At 36.2% G+C, this 16,757-nt stretch overlaps 1 protein-coding gene and 1 pseudogene across 1 annotated transcript in view; one reads left to right on the top strand and one right to left on the bottom strand.

The window, feature by feature from the left end:
* Positions 1-623: 623 nt before the first annotated feature.
* Positions 624-4,458, bottom strand: LOC102127667 (argininosuccinate synthase pseudogene; annotated as a pseudogene).
* Positions 849-16,757, top strand: part of GUCY1A2 (guanylate cyclase 1 soluble subunit alpha 2) — a 525,457-nt gene continuing 509,548 nt past the window's right edge. Inside the window, exon 1 of the mRNA XM_074015141.1 lies at positions 849-1,128. The gene's annotated coding sequence lies outside the window, so the exon portion shown is untranslated. The remainder of the gene's footprint in view (positions 1,129-16,757) is intronic.

Genomic DNA, 16,757 nt, shown 5'->3' with positions numbered 1-16,757 from the left:
GCTACCTAGATACAGACCTGGGGAAGTGAAGCTTTGGTAGAAATGATGGTAGGATATTATGTATATTTGCCATGGTGCAGGGAAGAATATGGTCTTTGGGTATAGTCAATCACAATCACAAGGGTACGTGTAGAGGGATTTTCACTGAGACATTGTTTTTAATAGTGAAAGCTGAAAAACAATTTAACTCTCCAATGAGAGAAGATTGGTTCAATAAATTATGGTAGTATTCACACAACAAAATCATTAGTATAAGTAAAAAAGTAAAAAATGAGGAAGCAGACATGTTTATGTATATATTCATCAATATAAAAATATATGATTGGGTTATTTATTAACTTACATAGTTAATAAGTTGATATGTATGGTATAATTTCATTTTTTTTGACTAGTATATCTTTTGTCATTTTATAGCTCCCCACCGCAGCTGCCCCCCACCCTTCCCTTCAATGACGATGTTTGCAGGCTTCAGGGGGACCAGGGAACAAAGCTGGGGCCTGGCAGCCCCACTATGCTGCCAGCCAGGGAGAACTAGTCACAATTACAAATTATCACAACGATTAGCGCCTGTACTTGGGGGAGCTGCAGATTGAGGCGGCTCCAGCTCCTCATTGTAAGGGCGTCTATTTGGCGGTGACCTTGCTCTGGAGATAATGATATTCCTTCAGCCTGAGGGAATTGATGTTGATGAACCCGGTGGCATCAATTGGCTTTAATCACCCTGCACGTTCCTGCTCACCAGCTCCTCGTTGTAGAGAGACAGTGGGGACTCCCGGCCAAGGATGTACACCTGGCCCTTCAGTAGGGACACCTGGCCCTTGAGTACGGACACCTGCACTTTCCCTTCCACTCGCTCCTGGGACTTGGCGATGCAGCGGCGGACAGACTCACACTCAGGGCTGTGCCAGAAAGCCAGCAACCGGTATACACCAGCTCAGTAAATTTCGAGCCCAGGCTTTGTTTGATTTTGTGCGCTTCCCGGTCCACGGTGAAGGCCTTGGTGTCTAAATCAGCGCGGTAAAGGATGGTACCTGCTGGGGCCCCGTAGATACCTCGGGACTTCATTCCAATGAAGCGGTTCTCCACGATGACAATGCCCACGCCGTGCTTGCCCTCGACTTTGTTCAGGTACATGAAGAGCTCCAAGGCGGTCTGGAGGGTGGCACTATCCTTGACGTTGGTCACCTTCATGGGGACCCCTTTTCTGAACTCGATCTCAAGAATGTCAGGGATGTTGGGGGCTTTGGCCGGGTCCTGGGTCTTCGTGTAGAGACCTGGAGGCGCTTGGTTCTTGGGATTCTCCAGGATTCCAGCCTCGTAGCTGATGTGCATGAGGTTCTCGTCCATGCTCCACGGGTTCTTGGGAGTGGCCGGGATGGGAATCCCGCGTTGCTTTGAGTATTCCATCAGGTCATTGCGGCCCTTGAACCGGTTGTAGAATTCGGGCATTATTCAGGGAGCAATGACCTTTATCTGTGGGGGCCAGCGAGTAGCAGGTGAGCTCAAACCGGACCTGATCATTCCCCTTTCCCGTGGTGCCGTGGTACACATACTTGGCCCCCTCCCGCTGGGCGACTTCCACTTGTTTGCAGGCGATGCAGGGCCTGGCTAGAGAGGTGCCCAGGAGGTAGCGGTCCTCATACAGTGTGCTGGACCGGATGGCCAGCCAGATGAACTCCACAAACTCCCTGCTGACATCCTCAATGAACACTTTTTTGGCCCCAGGCTTCAGTCTTCCTGGCTTCCTGAAAGTCTTCCTTCTGGCCAATGTTGGCCAGGTAAGCAATGACGTCATAGCCTTGTTCCTTCAGCCACACAAGGATGCAGGAGGTGTCCAGGCCGCCACTGTAGGCCAGAACCACGGAGCCTTTGCTGGACATACTGTCTGGAGTCTGTCTCCACAGTGCAGTGAACCGCTCGGGCAGCCGTGGCAGGCGACAGAGCAGGATAATTTCATTTTTAGACAAATAAATGGGTTTATTTGTGCGTATTTTTAGAGATTAGAGGTGAGAATTTGGTATTGCTGTAATGGTGTTATGGTCAGGGATGCAGGGCTGTGAAGATTCTGTCATGCTGATCATGTGTCTTTCTCAGGGGGTTACCAGCCAAGTAAGTGATCCTCAAGGAATGATAGGAGATGGTATTGTTTATTAGTAACTGGATAAACACCTAGTTCACCTTGTGATCTTTCTCTTAAAAGATGGATAGAAGAGCATGGTTACATCCAGAGACTTTTACTTTAAGTGAAGCCTCCTGCGTCCAGGGTGGCTGGGTAAACAGAGTATGCCCCTGCCTATTTAATTATAGTTACAGAGTAGATAGGACACACACACACACACACGAACAACTCTCTTTGTATTCCTTGGTTTTCTTATCACCGAGTCATAGAAAGAAGTGAGCCAAAGGAGGACTTGGGGTCTTTAAGGAATAATAACTTGGTCCACCAGTTAAATATGGCCAAGTGGTCATTCTGAACTCTGGCCTATCAAATGACAAATGATCTCTTCCTAAGAGATATTCAAGTGGGGGTATGTGTGGGATTAGTTGGGAGAGAAGCAGAAGGGTACATGCGTTTTTCTCAGAGTATGCATGTGTAGAAGACTGAAACTATTTGCATCAAAATGCCATAGTACTTTTTTTATGGGTGGTGGGATCACAGCTGATTATAATTTGTATAAATTATTGATTGTCTATACTTTCTAAGTTTCTTCAGTGAACATAGATGTCTTGTATAATAAAAAGCCATTCATAAAAATTCAGCTTTAGTGTCATTTTAAGTAAACACTCCCACCTTCCATAACTAAACTCTCATATTTACATCAGCATGACAGTTTGCCTCTAATCATCTAGTGGCACTCTGAAAAGCTCCTTCCTTTTTCAACAGGAAAGTTCCTTTAGCACATTGTTCAGATAAGGCTTAAGCGAGATCTTATGAGCTCTGATTGGAACCGTTGCTGAATGGCCGTAATGCTGCTGTGCTGATGTGCCTGAGATGTGAGCACATACGAGGAAAATTATAACTTGATTGGAAACTTCAGGAGAGGCCACTGGGAGAAAGCAGCAAACCAATAATAATGATAATAAAAGTTCACGCTGAGCTAGGGCTTGCTGTGTAGCAGGGCCTGGTAAAAGCTCTACTTAACCAATTTGGTCCCCGCGACTCCATTAATTAGAAACTATTATAATCCTCATTTTGCAGAACAATCTCCAAGGGGTTAAAGGATTTATTAAAGCTCACTAAGCTCAGAATTGGCTGAGGGGAAATCCAAACCCAAGCGTCTGTTGCCAGTATAAGACGTCCCGGCATCAACCCCTCTGCAGTATAAGGCTGGCTGCAGGTGGGACTCCTCATTCCATAGCTAACTCCTACTTGCTTTTCAGGTTAATCATGACCCCATCAGTTCAGCTCGGAGACTCCCAAATTTTATTCCATAGTATCCACGGCACTTGTCATACTGAGTTGTGATTTTTAAAAATAGTCTATTCCCTCTGCTAGGCTGTGAGATCTTTGAAGATGGAAGTGGTGACTTGGGATTGTCTCCCAGGCAATTACGTCATTGACTGACTCCTAGATGGTGCTCAATTAATATTGGGTAAATACCTAATCACCTGGGCATGGTGGGCACATCAACTTCACAAATTGCAAAATTCCACTGAATCAAAAGTAGAAATTGAAAATATACCTAAAGGATTGTCTAGATAGTGTCGAATCAGGACAGAAGGTGGCTCATTGAGTTGCCCATATGCATGGTTCTGGATTTGGTTATGGGCAGAATTAACTAGGTGTAATCTCTACTTTTTAAGAATTTATAGTCGAAGGATGCAGGTATGAAATTACCATTATACCTATCAGGACAACAGTGTTTTTGCTCTGGGTTGAATATCATGCTTTGTATTTTGTGGAATAGAGAAAAAACACAGCCACAATGTTAAAAAAAAATTATAATTATTGAGTCAAAAACTATACTTGTTGCTTTTGTTTTTCTTTATAATTCTCTGCAGTATACACAAATAAATTTGTGGTTCCGTGCTTATAGTTAGCACTTCTCATCAGTAATTTTGATAGTTTTGTTTTTATTTAAGTGCATTACATATCTTAGTCTTCGCAGTGGCACTCTGAGGAAGACACTACTTCATTGTTATTTTATTGGTGTGATTCCAGAGTTTGAGGAACAAAAAACACAATTCAATTTTAATTATTTTAATGATTTTAATCATTTTATCTGAAAAAGTAATAAAATAATATTTTAGAATTTTATTTTGAAAAAAACAAGATAAAAATGTTTCAGTGCATTCCAAATCCAACATAGCAACATACTATTAGCAAGTACTTTACTCAATTTTGCTTTTTCAAGTTAAACTGTCTGACCTTGTTGCTAAGCACCAGAAGGAAGAATCAGAAGGGAAGTATTTCTTGGAGGAGATGGCTTGAAGTTGGTCTTTGCAAGATTAAAAAAAAAAAAAGTTTAATGTTTCTTAAAAGTGATTTTATTTTCAAGTCAAAAAATGTCTACAATTGTGCATTTTTTTGTTCTGTGTTGCTGAGTAGTCTGCAGATGGGCAGAGGATTCTGTGCAGAGGGACCGATTTGTGCATATACTACAATGTTTATTATTTTTAGAGGTTGTGCTCCATCACTGAGAATTAAGATGTTAATTTGATAAGTAAGGGACTCTCTCAATAATCTTCTATTTACTCCTAATATGTGGTGTTATATTTCTAAACTTAAGACAGGTGGGGAAATTATATTTAGTGACTGTCAGTTGGAGGAAGTAAAAAAATGGAAACACATACAAAGTCTATTACAAGAGATCATTGAAAATTCTGAGGCAATGTAGTGGCATGCTGTCTTCTCCAGATTTTTCTTTAAAAAAATAAATACTTGAAGATATATAAAATTTTCGACAGTACTGGGAATGAAGAAGAGTGTACTACAAATGAACATTTGAGAGTTCTCAGGAATTGAAAAACTGACTGGATTAGATTGAGAAACACTTCCCTAGGCTATGCATGCTCATTCCTTTGCATGAGAAGGGTTTGACTCATTTTATCTACCTTCTTCCAGCCCAGGAACAAAAAGGCTGTACTTGTCAAGCAGGTCACCCCCATACTGCACAGGAAATAGTATCTGAAGTAGAAAAGGTCTTATGCCAGTGTCCCAGTGTTTCACCTCCTGCTCTAAACCAAGAAAACAAATCGTCTCTTCCTGCACTGATATTAGCTTTTAGTACACAAAAACAGGGGAAAAGAGGATGTGAATTAATTCCTTGCATCCCAGGATATGCATTTTATTGCCTAACATGGAGAATTCAACAGCAAAAACAGAATATTTTAACATATTTCAGCAGAGCCACAAGGCATAAATGCTTGCTGCACACCATAAATTGGATTAAGGGTATACTCATTACTATGTTTCTAAGTTTAGATTTGAGATAAGCCATCTAGTGCCCCAAATGACCAATAAAGAGATGCTTAAGGACACACAATTTACCATGTCTGTTGGCAATGCTTGACCTAAAGAGATCTCAACTCAGTCAGACATAAATATAAGCACATAAGCAATGAAAAGCAAAATTGGGTCTATAAAATATTCTATAGCACCAAAAAGTTATGTTAATCTGAAGGCTCAAAGGAAAAATACGCCTCTAAAAATTATTTGTGACAAGAAGTAGCAGAATAGCTAGATAATATCTGTTTAGTGTTCTCAGTAAAAGATATGGAGGCATGACCTTTATGAAGCATGAGCAACTAATAAAGAGAAAATGGTATGGGATAAAGAACAGCATGACAGAAGGTAGTTGTCATGCGGTAAAGAATGGAAAGAATTTCAATACATAAGGGCAAAACTAAATTATCTATAGGAAGAAAAATTGGCTCTCTAGAAAATTTGTCCTGGAGATGAAGAAAAACGTTCAAAAGTTTCAGAGACTTAAAAAGAATATAAAGAAAAAGCAAGAAAGCAAAACAATAGCAAATATTGAGAAATGGAGAGTCAACCTATGAATTTTAAGTATTCCTAAATAAAAATTTTGTGTCTATAAAAATTCCCCTGATATATATAATTCTTATTTTATATATATATATAAAATGCTCCTGATATGTATATTCTATATCTACTTTACTGTATTTTAATGCTTCTGATATATACCAGAATTTATATGTATATATTTTAATATGTTCTGATATATCTGATGGTATATATCAGATATAGCAGGATATATTAATATATTCTTAAAAAGCATAACTACAGAAGTAAGCAATATATTCTGATATATACTTATATATGTTTTTTATATATCAGAATATATATTTTACTAGCTATTGATGCTTCTGACATATATATTCTGATATATATAAGAAGTATTAATATCCAGTAAAATAGATACCAAGTTTCCAGCTAAGTCTATAAATTATTAATATAAAGGGTCACTGTGTTCTAGGTGATATTAATGGTAATACATCTGTAGGCATCATGGAAGACATTTTAAACTTCAAGGATAATGAAAATTCATGAGCAACAAGGTGGAAAGTAAGATGCAGTTTTTGTTTAAACGGACCCCAAGTGGGTTGACTTCACACTATTAAAATATGAATGCCAATAAAAAATGAGACATCATGAACAGAAAGTACCCAGTAGAGTTACCATTCATGTTAAGCTATTAAGGCAACAGCTAGATTTTTTTTTTCAAAAATGCAAAGCCTCAGAATACGTCTGTTATGTAAACGGTATGAAAAAAATAATTACTCAAAGGCATTCTTTAGTGAATTGAGAGATTAATAATTCAAAACTGTATTATTTTTAAAGAATAGATAAGCCATTAGGTGAATTTTGAAACAGTATAAATATAGAGCTTAGAATAAAAAATACTTTAGTGTAACAAAGCAAAATATAAATGTTAAAAAATTATTAAAAAACATAATTGTATAAATAAGCAATATTATAATACTAGTCTGGATTTTGAACAATTGATTACAGGCACTTTCGGTTCTAGTCACAATGGAGTAGCTAGTATTGGATTTAATCTCCCGTGGTAAACAACTATAAACTGGAAAATATACATGAAACAAGAGTTTCAGGCATTGCACACTGCATGGAGTTGAAATCTTTAAGTGAAGCATTCAAGGTAAGATCTACATTCACTCAGGTTTTCTGTTAGGGGCATTTCCCAGAGTTTAATGGTGCTATGCCACTCAGGCAGAGAATCTTAGCCTCTCTGGACAGAGGAATCAGAGAGGGGAGTTTATGTTTGCTAAAACAGCAGCTGAATTGAAAGGGCGGAGTACCAGAGAAAAAGAGCTGCAAAGAAGATTCAGAAATTTGTGTAGGGGTTCCTCTTAGGGTCTTGACCAAATCCTAAATTGTGCAGAGACAGGATAAGACTGCTGAACAAGGCCTATAGGGCTAGTTGAGAATTGCTGTTGAGGTAGAAGAGAGATTGCATAATGCTAGGGAGGTATTAGAGCCAGAGTAGGGTGATCTTAGTGTACATCCTGATCAAATTGAAGACCTCAGGGAAATAGTTTTCAGAGTAGGTGCCACATCCTAGGAATAATGGCTTTTAACAAACATGGAGGTCCTTACGTATTTAGGACTAAATTCAAACTAAACCAAATCCTCAAAAAACCTAAAATCAGATACTTATAGGATCAAAGTGATTTACCAGTAATTTATTGTCTGTTAGACAAAATATAGCCCTTATTGAAGGAAGATGAAATACTCTAAAATCTACATAGTATTCTATCTACAATGTTAAAAATATAATAAAAAATTACTAGATATGTAAAGAAGGAGATTGTAGCACATAACCAAGATAAAAATCAGTCAGTAGAAGAAGGCCCAGAGATGTTGAAGTGTAGAAATTTGTAAAGACTTTAAATTACCATTATAAAAATATTATTTATAGCAGCATGATTTATAATCCTTTCCAACCCAGGTGTCCATTACTGACAGACTGGATTAAGAAAATGTGGCACATATACACCATGGAATACTATGCAACCATAAAAAAGGATGAGTTCATGTCCTTTGTAGGGACATGGATGCAGCTGGAAACCATCATTCTCAGAAAACTATCACAAGAACAGAAACCCAAACGCTGCATGTTCTCATGCGTAGGTGGGAAATGAACAATGAGAACACTTGGACACAGGAAGGGGAACATCACACACTGGGGCCTGTTGTGGGGTGCGGGGAGAGGGGAGGGATAGCAATAGGAGATATACCTAATGTAAATGACAAGTTAATGGGTGCAGCACACCAACATGGCACATATATACATATGTAACAAACCTGCAGGTTGTGCACATGTGCCCTAGAACTTTAATAAAAAATAAATAAAATAAAAATATTTATATAAAACAATTTAGAGAGAAATTATATACAGTCAAACAGATGTGTTTTAGCAGAGAAACAAAAAGTATAAAAAAGTTAAATGGAAATTTGAGAACTAAAAATTATATCTAGAATAAAAAGTTGAATGGGTTTATAAGCATATTGAATAGTGCACAGAAAGGACTGGTAATCTTAAAGGGAAACATAAATTATTCAAACTGAAGCAAATAGAAAAAAGATAATGTAAAAATTAAAATGAACAAACATAAAAAAATCCAACATCTGTCACAACATTAAGTGGTTTAATATATGTTTATTTGGAAGCCCGTGAAGAAAGAAGAGACAGAATATGGTAGAAGAAGTGGATGCAAATTTCCTAAAATTGATGAACAACATCAAATTCAAAATGCATTCTTTTTTGCTTAGCAAAAAGAAACAAAGCAGGAGGTATCATGCTGCCCAACTTCAAACTGTACTACAAGGCTATAGTAACTGAAATGGCATAGTACTAGCACAATAGCAGACGCGTAGACCAATGGAACAGAATAGAGATCCCAGAAATAAGACCACGTACCTACAACCATCTGATCTTTGGCAAAGCGAATAAAAACAAGTGATGGGAAAAGGACTTCCTGTTTAGTAAATGGTGCTGGGAGAACTGGCTAGCCATATGCAGAATATTAAAACTGGACCCCTTCCTTATACCATATTCAAAAATCAACTCAAGATGGATTAAAGACTTGAATGCAAAACCTGAAACCATAAAAACCCGAGAAGACAACCTAGGCAATACCATCTGGACATACGAACTGGCAATGAAGATGCCAAAAGCATTTGCAACAAAAGCATAAACTGACAAATGGGATCTAACTAAGTTAAAGTTTTGCTTCTGCACAGCAAAAGAAATTATCAACAGAGTGAACAAACATCTTACAGAATGGGAGAAAATATTTGCAAACTGTGCATCTGACAAAGGTCTAATATCCAACATCTATAAGGAACCTAAACTAATTTACAAGAAAAATAAAACCCCGTTAAAAAGTGGGCAAAGGACATGAGCAGACAATTTTCAAAAGAAGACATACGTGTGACCAACAGCATATGAAAAAAAGTTCAGCATCACTGATCATTAGGCAAATGCAAATCAGAACTACAACAAAATACCATCTAATACCAGTCAGAATGACTATTAATAAAAAGTCAAAAAATAGCATGCTGGAGAGGTTGTGGGGAAAAGGGAATGCTTATACACTGTTGGTGGGGTTGTAAATTAGTTAAACCACTGTGGAAGACAGTGTGGTGATTCCTCAAAGAGCTTAAAAACAAAATTATCATTCGACCCAGCAATCCCATTACTGGGTATGTACCCAGAGGAATAGAAACTGTTGTATCATAAAGACTCATACATGCACATGTCCATTGCAGCTATTCTCAATAGCAAGGACATGGAGTCAACCTAAATGTTCGTCAGTGGACATACACACTATAGAATGCTATGCAGCCATAAAAATGAATGAGATCATGACCTTTTGGAACGTGGCAGGAGCTGGAGGCCATTATCTTTAGCAAACTAACACTGGAACAGAAAACCGAATACTGCATGTTCTCACTTATAAGTGGGAGCTAAATGACGAAAGTATATGGACACATAGAGTGGACCAACAGACACTGGAGCTCCCCCAGAGGGAGGAGAGTGGGAGAAGGAAGAGGAACAGAAAAAATTACTATTGTTACTAGGCTTAGTACCTGGGTGATGAAATAATCTGTACATCAAATACCCATGACACGAATTTACCTACATAACAAACCTACATGTGCACCCCTGAACCTAAACTAAAGTTTAAAAAAAGCTCAGCTTGGCACAGTGGCTCATGCCTCTAATCCCAGCACTTTGGGAGGCTGAGGTGGGCAGATCACTTGGGCTTAGAGGTACAAGACAAGCCTGGGCAACTGTGAGACTCCAGCTCTAGAAAAAATACACACAACACAAATAGCCAGGTTTGGTGGTGCATGCCTGTAGTCACAGATACCCAGGAGACTGAGGTGGGATGATCACCTGAAGCTGGGAGATTGAGGCTGCAGTGAGCCATGATCATGCTACTGCACTCCAGCCTGGGTGATGGAGTGAGATCCTGTCTCAAAAACAAACGAAAATTGTTAAAAAAGTATCCTTTAAGCAGGATAAATACAAAGACTACACATTACTTTACAGGTTAGCTGGTAAAAAATAAAAGTATAAAAAATTATAATACCAGCCAGAGAAAGAGGACAAAATTTTTAAATAATAAAGTGACTTCTCATTGAAAACAAAAAGAAGCTAGAATAATAGAATGTGATCCTTAAAATCTTAAGGAAAAAAAGCTGTCACTGGAAATTCTACATCCAGTAAAAAATGTTCCTTAAAAATGAAGATGAAATAAAAGAATTTTAAGATAAAGAAAAACCAGGACAATTTGTTGCTACTAGAAACATACTACAAGAAATAGTAGTAGGAAGTTCTTCAGGCTGAAGACAAATAATACAAGATGAAAGCATAGCTCTTCAGAAAGGAAAGCAGAGCACTGGTAAATATGTACATTAAAAAGTTCATTAAAATGTCCTTAAATTTTTCAAAGTAGAAATAATGAAAAATGTGTGATAAGATTTATACAGATTTTAGAGTTAAAATATATGACAAAAGTGACAAAGGGCAAAGAAAGTTAAAAGGAATTTACTGATATAGGTTCTTACATTTTATGCTATGTCAAATAACATTAATTAAATGTGAATTATGATTGCAAAGGGTTAATAATTCATATTACGATCTCTAGCACCATGATGAAAGACAATACAAAGAAATATAGCCAAAAGACCAATAAAAAGTGAAAACAGAAGACCAAAAGAAGTCAATTTACCTATCCACAGCAGTAATTACATTAAATGTAAATGGACTAACTTTCTAGTTAAAAGACCCAGCTATATGCTGTTTACAAGACATAGAACCTTAAAAGAACAGCATTGAGCTGAACATGAATACATAGAAAAATATATATCATACAAATACTACCTCTAAGAAAAATAATGAAGCTACACTAATGTCAGACAAAAGGATTTTGAGACAAAAAGTATTACCAGATATCAGAAAAATTCTCTATAACAACGTTCCCCAATCCTTAGCCATGAACTAGTAGAACCAGACCATGGCCTGTTAGGAACCAGGCCGCTTAGCAGGAGGTGAATAGTGAGCAAGCAAGCATTGGAGCCTTATCTGCACCTCCTGTCAGATCAACAGCAGTATTAGATTCTCACAGAAGTGTGAACCCTACTGTAAACTGTGTATGTGAGGGATCTAGGTTATGCACTCCTCATGAGAATCTAATGCTTGATTCATCTTGAGACCACACCTGACCACAGCTGTGGAAAAAGTGTCTTCCATGAAACCAGTCCCCAGTGCAAAATACATTGGGAACCACTGCTCTGTATAGTATTAAATTTCATATAAAAGATATATTAATAACAATCTCAAATTTATGATTTTCAAAAATATAGCTTCAAAATACATAAAGAGAAAAGTGACAAATATATAAAAGAAGAAATCTATAAATATATAAAAATCATTGAAGATTTAAAAACTTTTCTGTTAGTAATTATTTGAATAAGAGAAAAATTTAAATTTAATTTTAATTAAATTTAATACTATGACGCTTTATGATCTAATTGACAATTATAAAACACTATATACCCAACAATGACATATTACACAATTTTTTCCAGCGCACATGGAATATTTACCAAATTATAGCCTGTATCCTGAGCCATATGAATATATTTTTTTTCCTTTTGAGTTGGAGTCTCACTGTCACTCAGGCTGGAGTGCAGTGGCATGATCTTGGCTCACTGCAACCTCTGCCTCCCAGGTTCAAGTGATTCTCCTGCCTCAGCCTCCCGAGTAGCTGGGATTATAGGTATGCACCACTACACCTGGCTAATTTTTTGTTTTGTTTTGTTTTGTTTGAGATGGAGTCTCATTCTGTTGACCAGGCTGGAGTGCAGTGGTGCTATCTCGGCTTACTGCAAGTTCCACCTCCTGGTTTCACGCCATTCTCCTGCCTCAGCCTCCCGAGTAGCTGGGACTACCAGCACCCACCACCATGCCCAGCTAAGTTTTTGTATTTTAAGTAGAGACAGGATTTCACCATGTTGGCCAGGTTGATCTCAAACTCCTGACTTCAGGAGATCCACCCACCTTGGCCTCCCAAAGTGCTGGGATTACAGGTGTGAGCAACCACACCCAGCCACAAATATTAATAAGTGTCAAAAGTTGGAATTCATAGTGAATATATTCATTGACAACAATGGAACTTTCCAAAAATCAGTATTTTCAAAGATGAGTAAGAAGTCTCTAAATATTTAGAAGTCCAACAACATAAATCTAACTAACTCATGGAAATTAGAAAATATTTTGCCTAAACAATGTGGGTGCAACATTTCTAAATTTATGGGATGTAGCTAAATCGCTACTTAGAGGGAAATTCATAGCTTTAAATGCACATATTAGAAACAAAAATGAGGATTACAGTTGTGATGTAAGCTTTCACTTAAGAAGACAGAAAAATAGAAAATTAAATACAAAGAAAGGAAAGCAAAACAAGAGCAGAAAGCAAATAATAGAGAAAATTAACAAAGCTCATAATGTCTTCTTTAAAAAGATTTATAAAACTGAAAGAGAAATAGAGAAAATACAAATCAGTATTGAAAACAGAAATATCATTACAGGTTTGACAGGCATTATAAGCATAAAAGTGAAATACCATGAACAACTTTTAAGCCAATAAATTTAGCACCTTAGAAAATGGGCACATTCCTTAAGATATAATTGTTTCAAAACTAGATACAATAACAAATATAAAATCTGAACACTTATAGATCTTTTAAATACATTGAACTTTAAAAACCATCTCTAATCTCATATTACTTTACTTGTGAATATTATAAAACATTTAAAAAGAAATATTGATTTGCACACAATCCTTTAGTGAAAACACAGTGAATGAATGCATTCCGAATCATTTCATGAGACCAACACTGTATTGCTTTAATATCCTCAAGACACCAAATTTCAGACCAGTATCCTTTATAAGCATAGATGCAAAAACCTTACAATACATACATATGCATACTGATATTTATACATATAATACATCGTGGTCAAATATGACCAAATGTACTTTATGTCAGGAATGTAAGATTGGTTTAATATTTGAAAGTCAGTGTAGTTTACCAAGTTAACAGAATAAAAGAGAAAAACCCCATTAATAGGTGCAGAAAAGCACTTGAAAAAATTCTACACCAATTAAAGATAACAATTCTCAGCAAACTAAGAATAAATGGAAATTTTCTCAGTTTTATAAAGGATCTCTGCCAAAAACCTACAGCCAACATCACACTTAATGTGAATTATTAAACATCTTTCCCTTTAGGACTGGGAACTAGGCAATTACATCCACTCTTTCTGTTTTTGTTTAACATTGTACTGAACTCCTAGCCAGTGCAAAAAAGCAAGACAAATAATTTAGGGGAATAAAGTTTGGAAAGGAAAAAATAAAGTTATATTTCCTCACAGATTTTATGATTGTATACATACAGAATCGAAAAGGGAATCTATAAATAAACTATTTGTACTAATAAGTGAGCTTAGTAAGGTCTCAGGATATAATGTGATTAGATGTGTATAAATACAGATGCTATATATACACATGTATATCCCAAACAGTTGGATTTACAAATTAGAACAAGTGAAACTTGAGCCCTATGTCACCGTATACAAAATTAATTGGAGAATGCATCATAGATCTCCAAGTGCAAGTCAAAACTATAAATCTTCTAGACAAAAATAATAGTCAAAGCTTTCTTAGACAAAACATGAAACCACTAAATATAAAAGAAAAAAGTGATAAATTTGATCTCATAAAAATGGAAAACTTCTACTTACAAAAGTCATCACCAAAAAAGTGAAAGCAAGCCAGAAATTGGAAAGAATATTCACCATATAGGTGCTTCTCAACTTATGATGGGGTTGTGTCCGATAAACCCAGTGCAAGTAGAAAGTATCATTAAGTAAAAAATGCATTTAATGTTCCAATACTCATCATAAATTTAAAAAATCTTGTCAAACTATTGTAAGTCAAGGACCACTTTTAATTTAATTTTGCATATGATAAAGAACTATTACTAATTGATACTTTAATGATAACCTAATACAAAATTATCTGAAGGCTTAAATAGGCATTTAATAAAATATATCTAATAAGCAGTTTTCATGTTAAAAGGTACTTAATGTCCTTATCACCAGGAGAATGAAAATTAAAACTACAGGGAGATACTATTACATACACACACCAGAATGGCTACAGTAAAAAATGTTGATAAAACATAGTGTTCATAAAGATGTGAAACAATTGTAACTCTTGTACAATACATTTAGGATTTATGTATTTTACTCTATGTAAATTTAATAAAAGCTGTCAGCATTAAAGAAAGTGATCATAAAAACAGGAATAATAAAAGTAAGATAACCAGTGAAAGTAAAATGTATGCTAAAATCCTTGCCACACACTGGAGAGTAAGTAAAAAGTAATTGCTTTCTTGATGTTTTTAATTAGAATAATAAAATATTTCTGTATAGATTAACAAGAGGAGATAATGCACAAACATTCAAAATTAGAGCTACCACAAAATTAGAAATTTAAGTAAATATCAATAGGAGAAAATTAAAAATTAGTAAGGCTATCTTGCATCAATTTATGTAAATAAATTGAAAAAGGAGAAATAGATACTTTTCTAAAAGTACACAGCTTAACAAAATTGATCCTATTAGAGACAGAGAGTGATATAGGCCATTTATGCTAGAAGAACATGATAAAATGTTCCCACATACCAAAATTCCAGGCCAGATGTTTTCACAGGGAAATTCTAACAAATCATTAAAGATCATATAATCTCAATACTGTATAAACCATGCCATAGCACAGAAAATCAAAGAAATCTTCCAAATTTGTTTATGAAGCAGGAATAACATGGATCCCCCAAACTTTCAAAGATTGCACTAAAACCCAGCTGACAAACCAAGTGTAGACCAATCTTAATTTTGAATATCCATGCATGTATCTTAAATATTAACAAATAGAATCAAACAGTATATTAAAATATGGCCAAGTGGTTTTTTCTCCAGGAGTGCAAAGCTGATTCAATACTAAGTAATCTACTAATATAATTCACCATATAAGTGAAGCTCAGTAAAAACAATAAAAAGTATCATATGATTATTGCTACAGATACAGAAGAGGCATTTAAGAAAAACGTAAGTACTGCTACTTTCTTAATATGGTAAGATATATGCCTTAGCCCAAAAGTCGACATTGTGATGAAGGAAATAGTAGAGACTTCCCTGATAAAGTCAAAAGCAAGGTCATAATATTCATTCTCTTTGGAAATATTAACTAATGAAAATAGATAAGAAAAAGTAACTAGAAATATAAACATAAAAAAGAGGTAAAAATTACTTCTTTCTTTTCAAATGATATGATTATATGAGTGGACAGCCAAAAAGAAAGTAAAAATTACTACAAACAATAGAATAATTTTTAAGTATCAGATTATATGATTATTATAGAAAAATTCATAGCATTCATATATATAAGCAGAATCATTGAGGAGATATAAAAAAGACATCAAAGAAAACAAAATACTTAGACATAAATAGCATAAAATGGCCAAAATCTATTCAAGAGAACTATGAACTATAAACGTCCCTGAAAAACAACAAAAGTAACTTGAACAAATTGAAAGACATTGTTTTCTTGGGTAGAGTGATGCAATTTCATAAAAATGTCAGCAATCACAAAATTTAATTATAAATTTAATGTAATTTAATAAAAATGACATCAGAGTTTTAAATTTATAGCTAGACAAATTGGTTACAAAATACATTTGAAAGAACAAACAAGCAAGACTAGTCTGAAAACAGTAAAAAAGTAAGAGCAATTGATGAACATAGCCCTCCTAGATATTAATGCCTTCATAAATAAAAGTGTGATGTAGGTATATAGACAGACATCCTAATGGAACAGAATAGAAAATCCATGAATAGACTAAATTACCTATGGAAATTAACTATGATGCCGGGCGCGGTGGCTCACGCCTGTAATCCCAGCACTTTGGGAGGCCGAGGCGGGCGGATCACAAGGTCAGGAGATCGAGACCACGGTGAAACCCCGTCTCTACTAAAAATACAAAAAATTAGCCGGGCGCGGTAGTGGGCGCCTGTAGTCCCAGCTACTCAGGAGGCTGAGGCAGGAGAATGGCGTGAACCCGGGAGGCGGAGTTTGCAGTGAGCCGAGGTCGCGCCACTGCACTCCAGCCTGGGGGACACAGCGAGACTCCGTCT

This window comes from Macaca fascicularis, chromosome 14 (assembly GCF_037993035.2).
Source record: "Macaca fascicularis isolate 582-1 chromosome 14, T2T-MFA8v1.1".
Lineage (NCBI taxonomy): Eukaryota > Metazoa > Chordata > Mammalia > Primates > Cercopithecidae > Macaca > Macaca fascicularis.
This window is presented reverse-complemented; position numbering and strand designations above follow the sequence as displayed.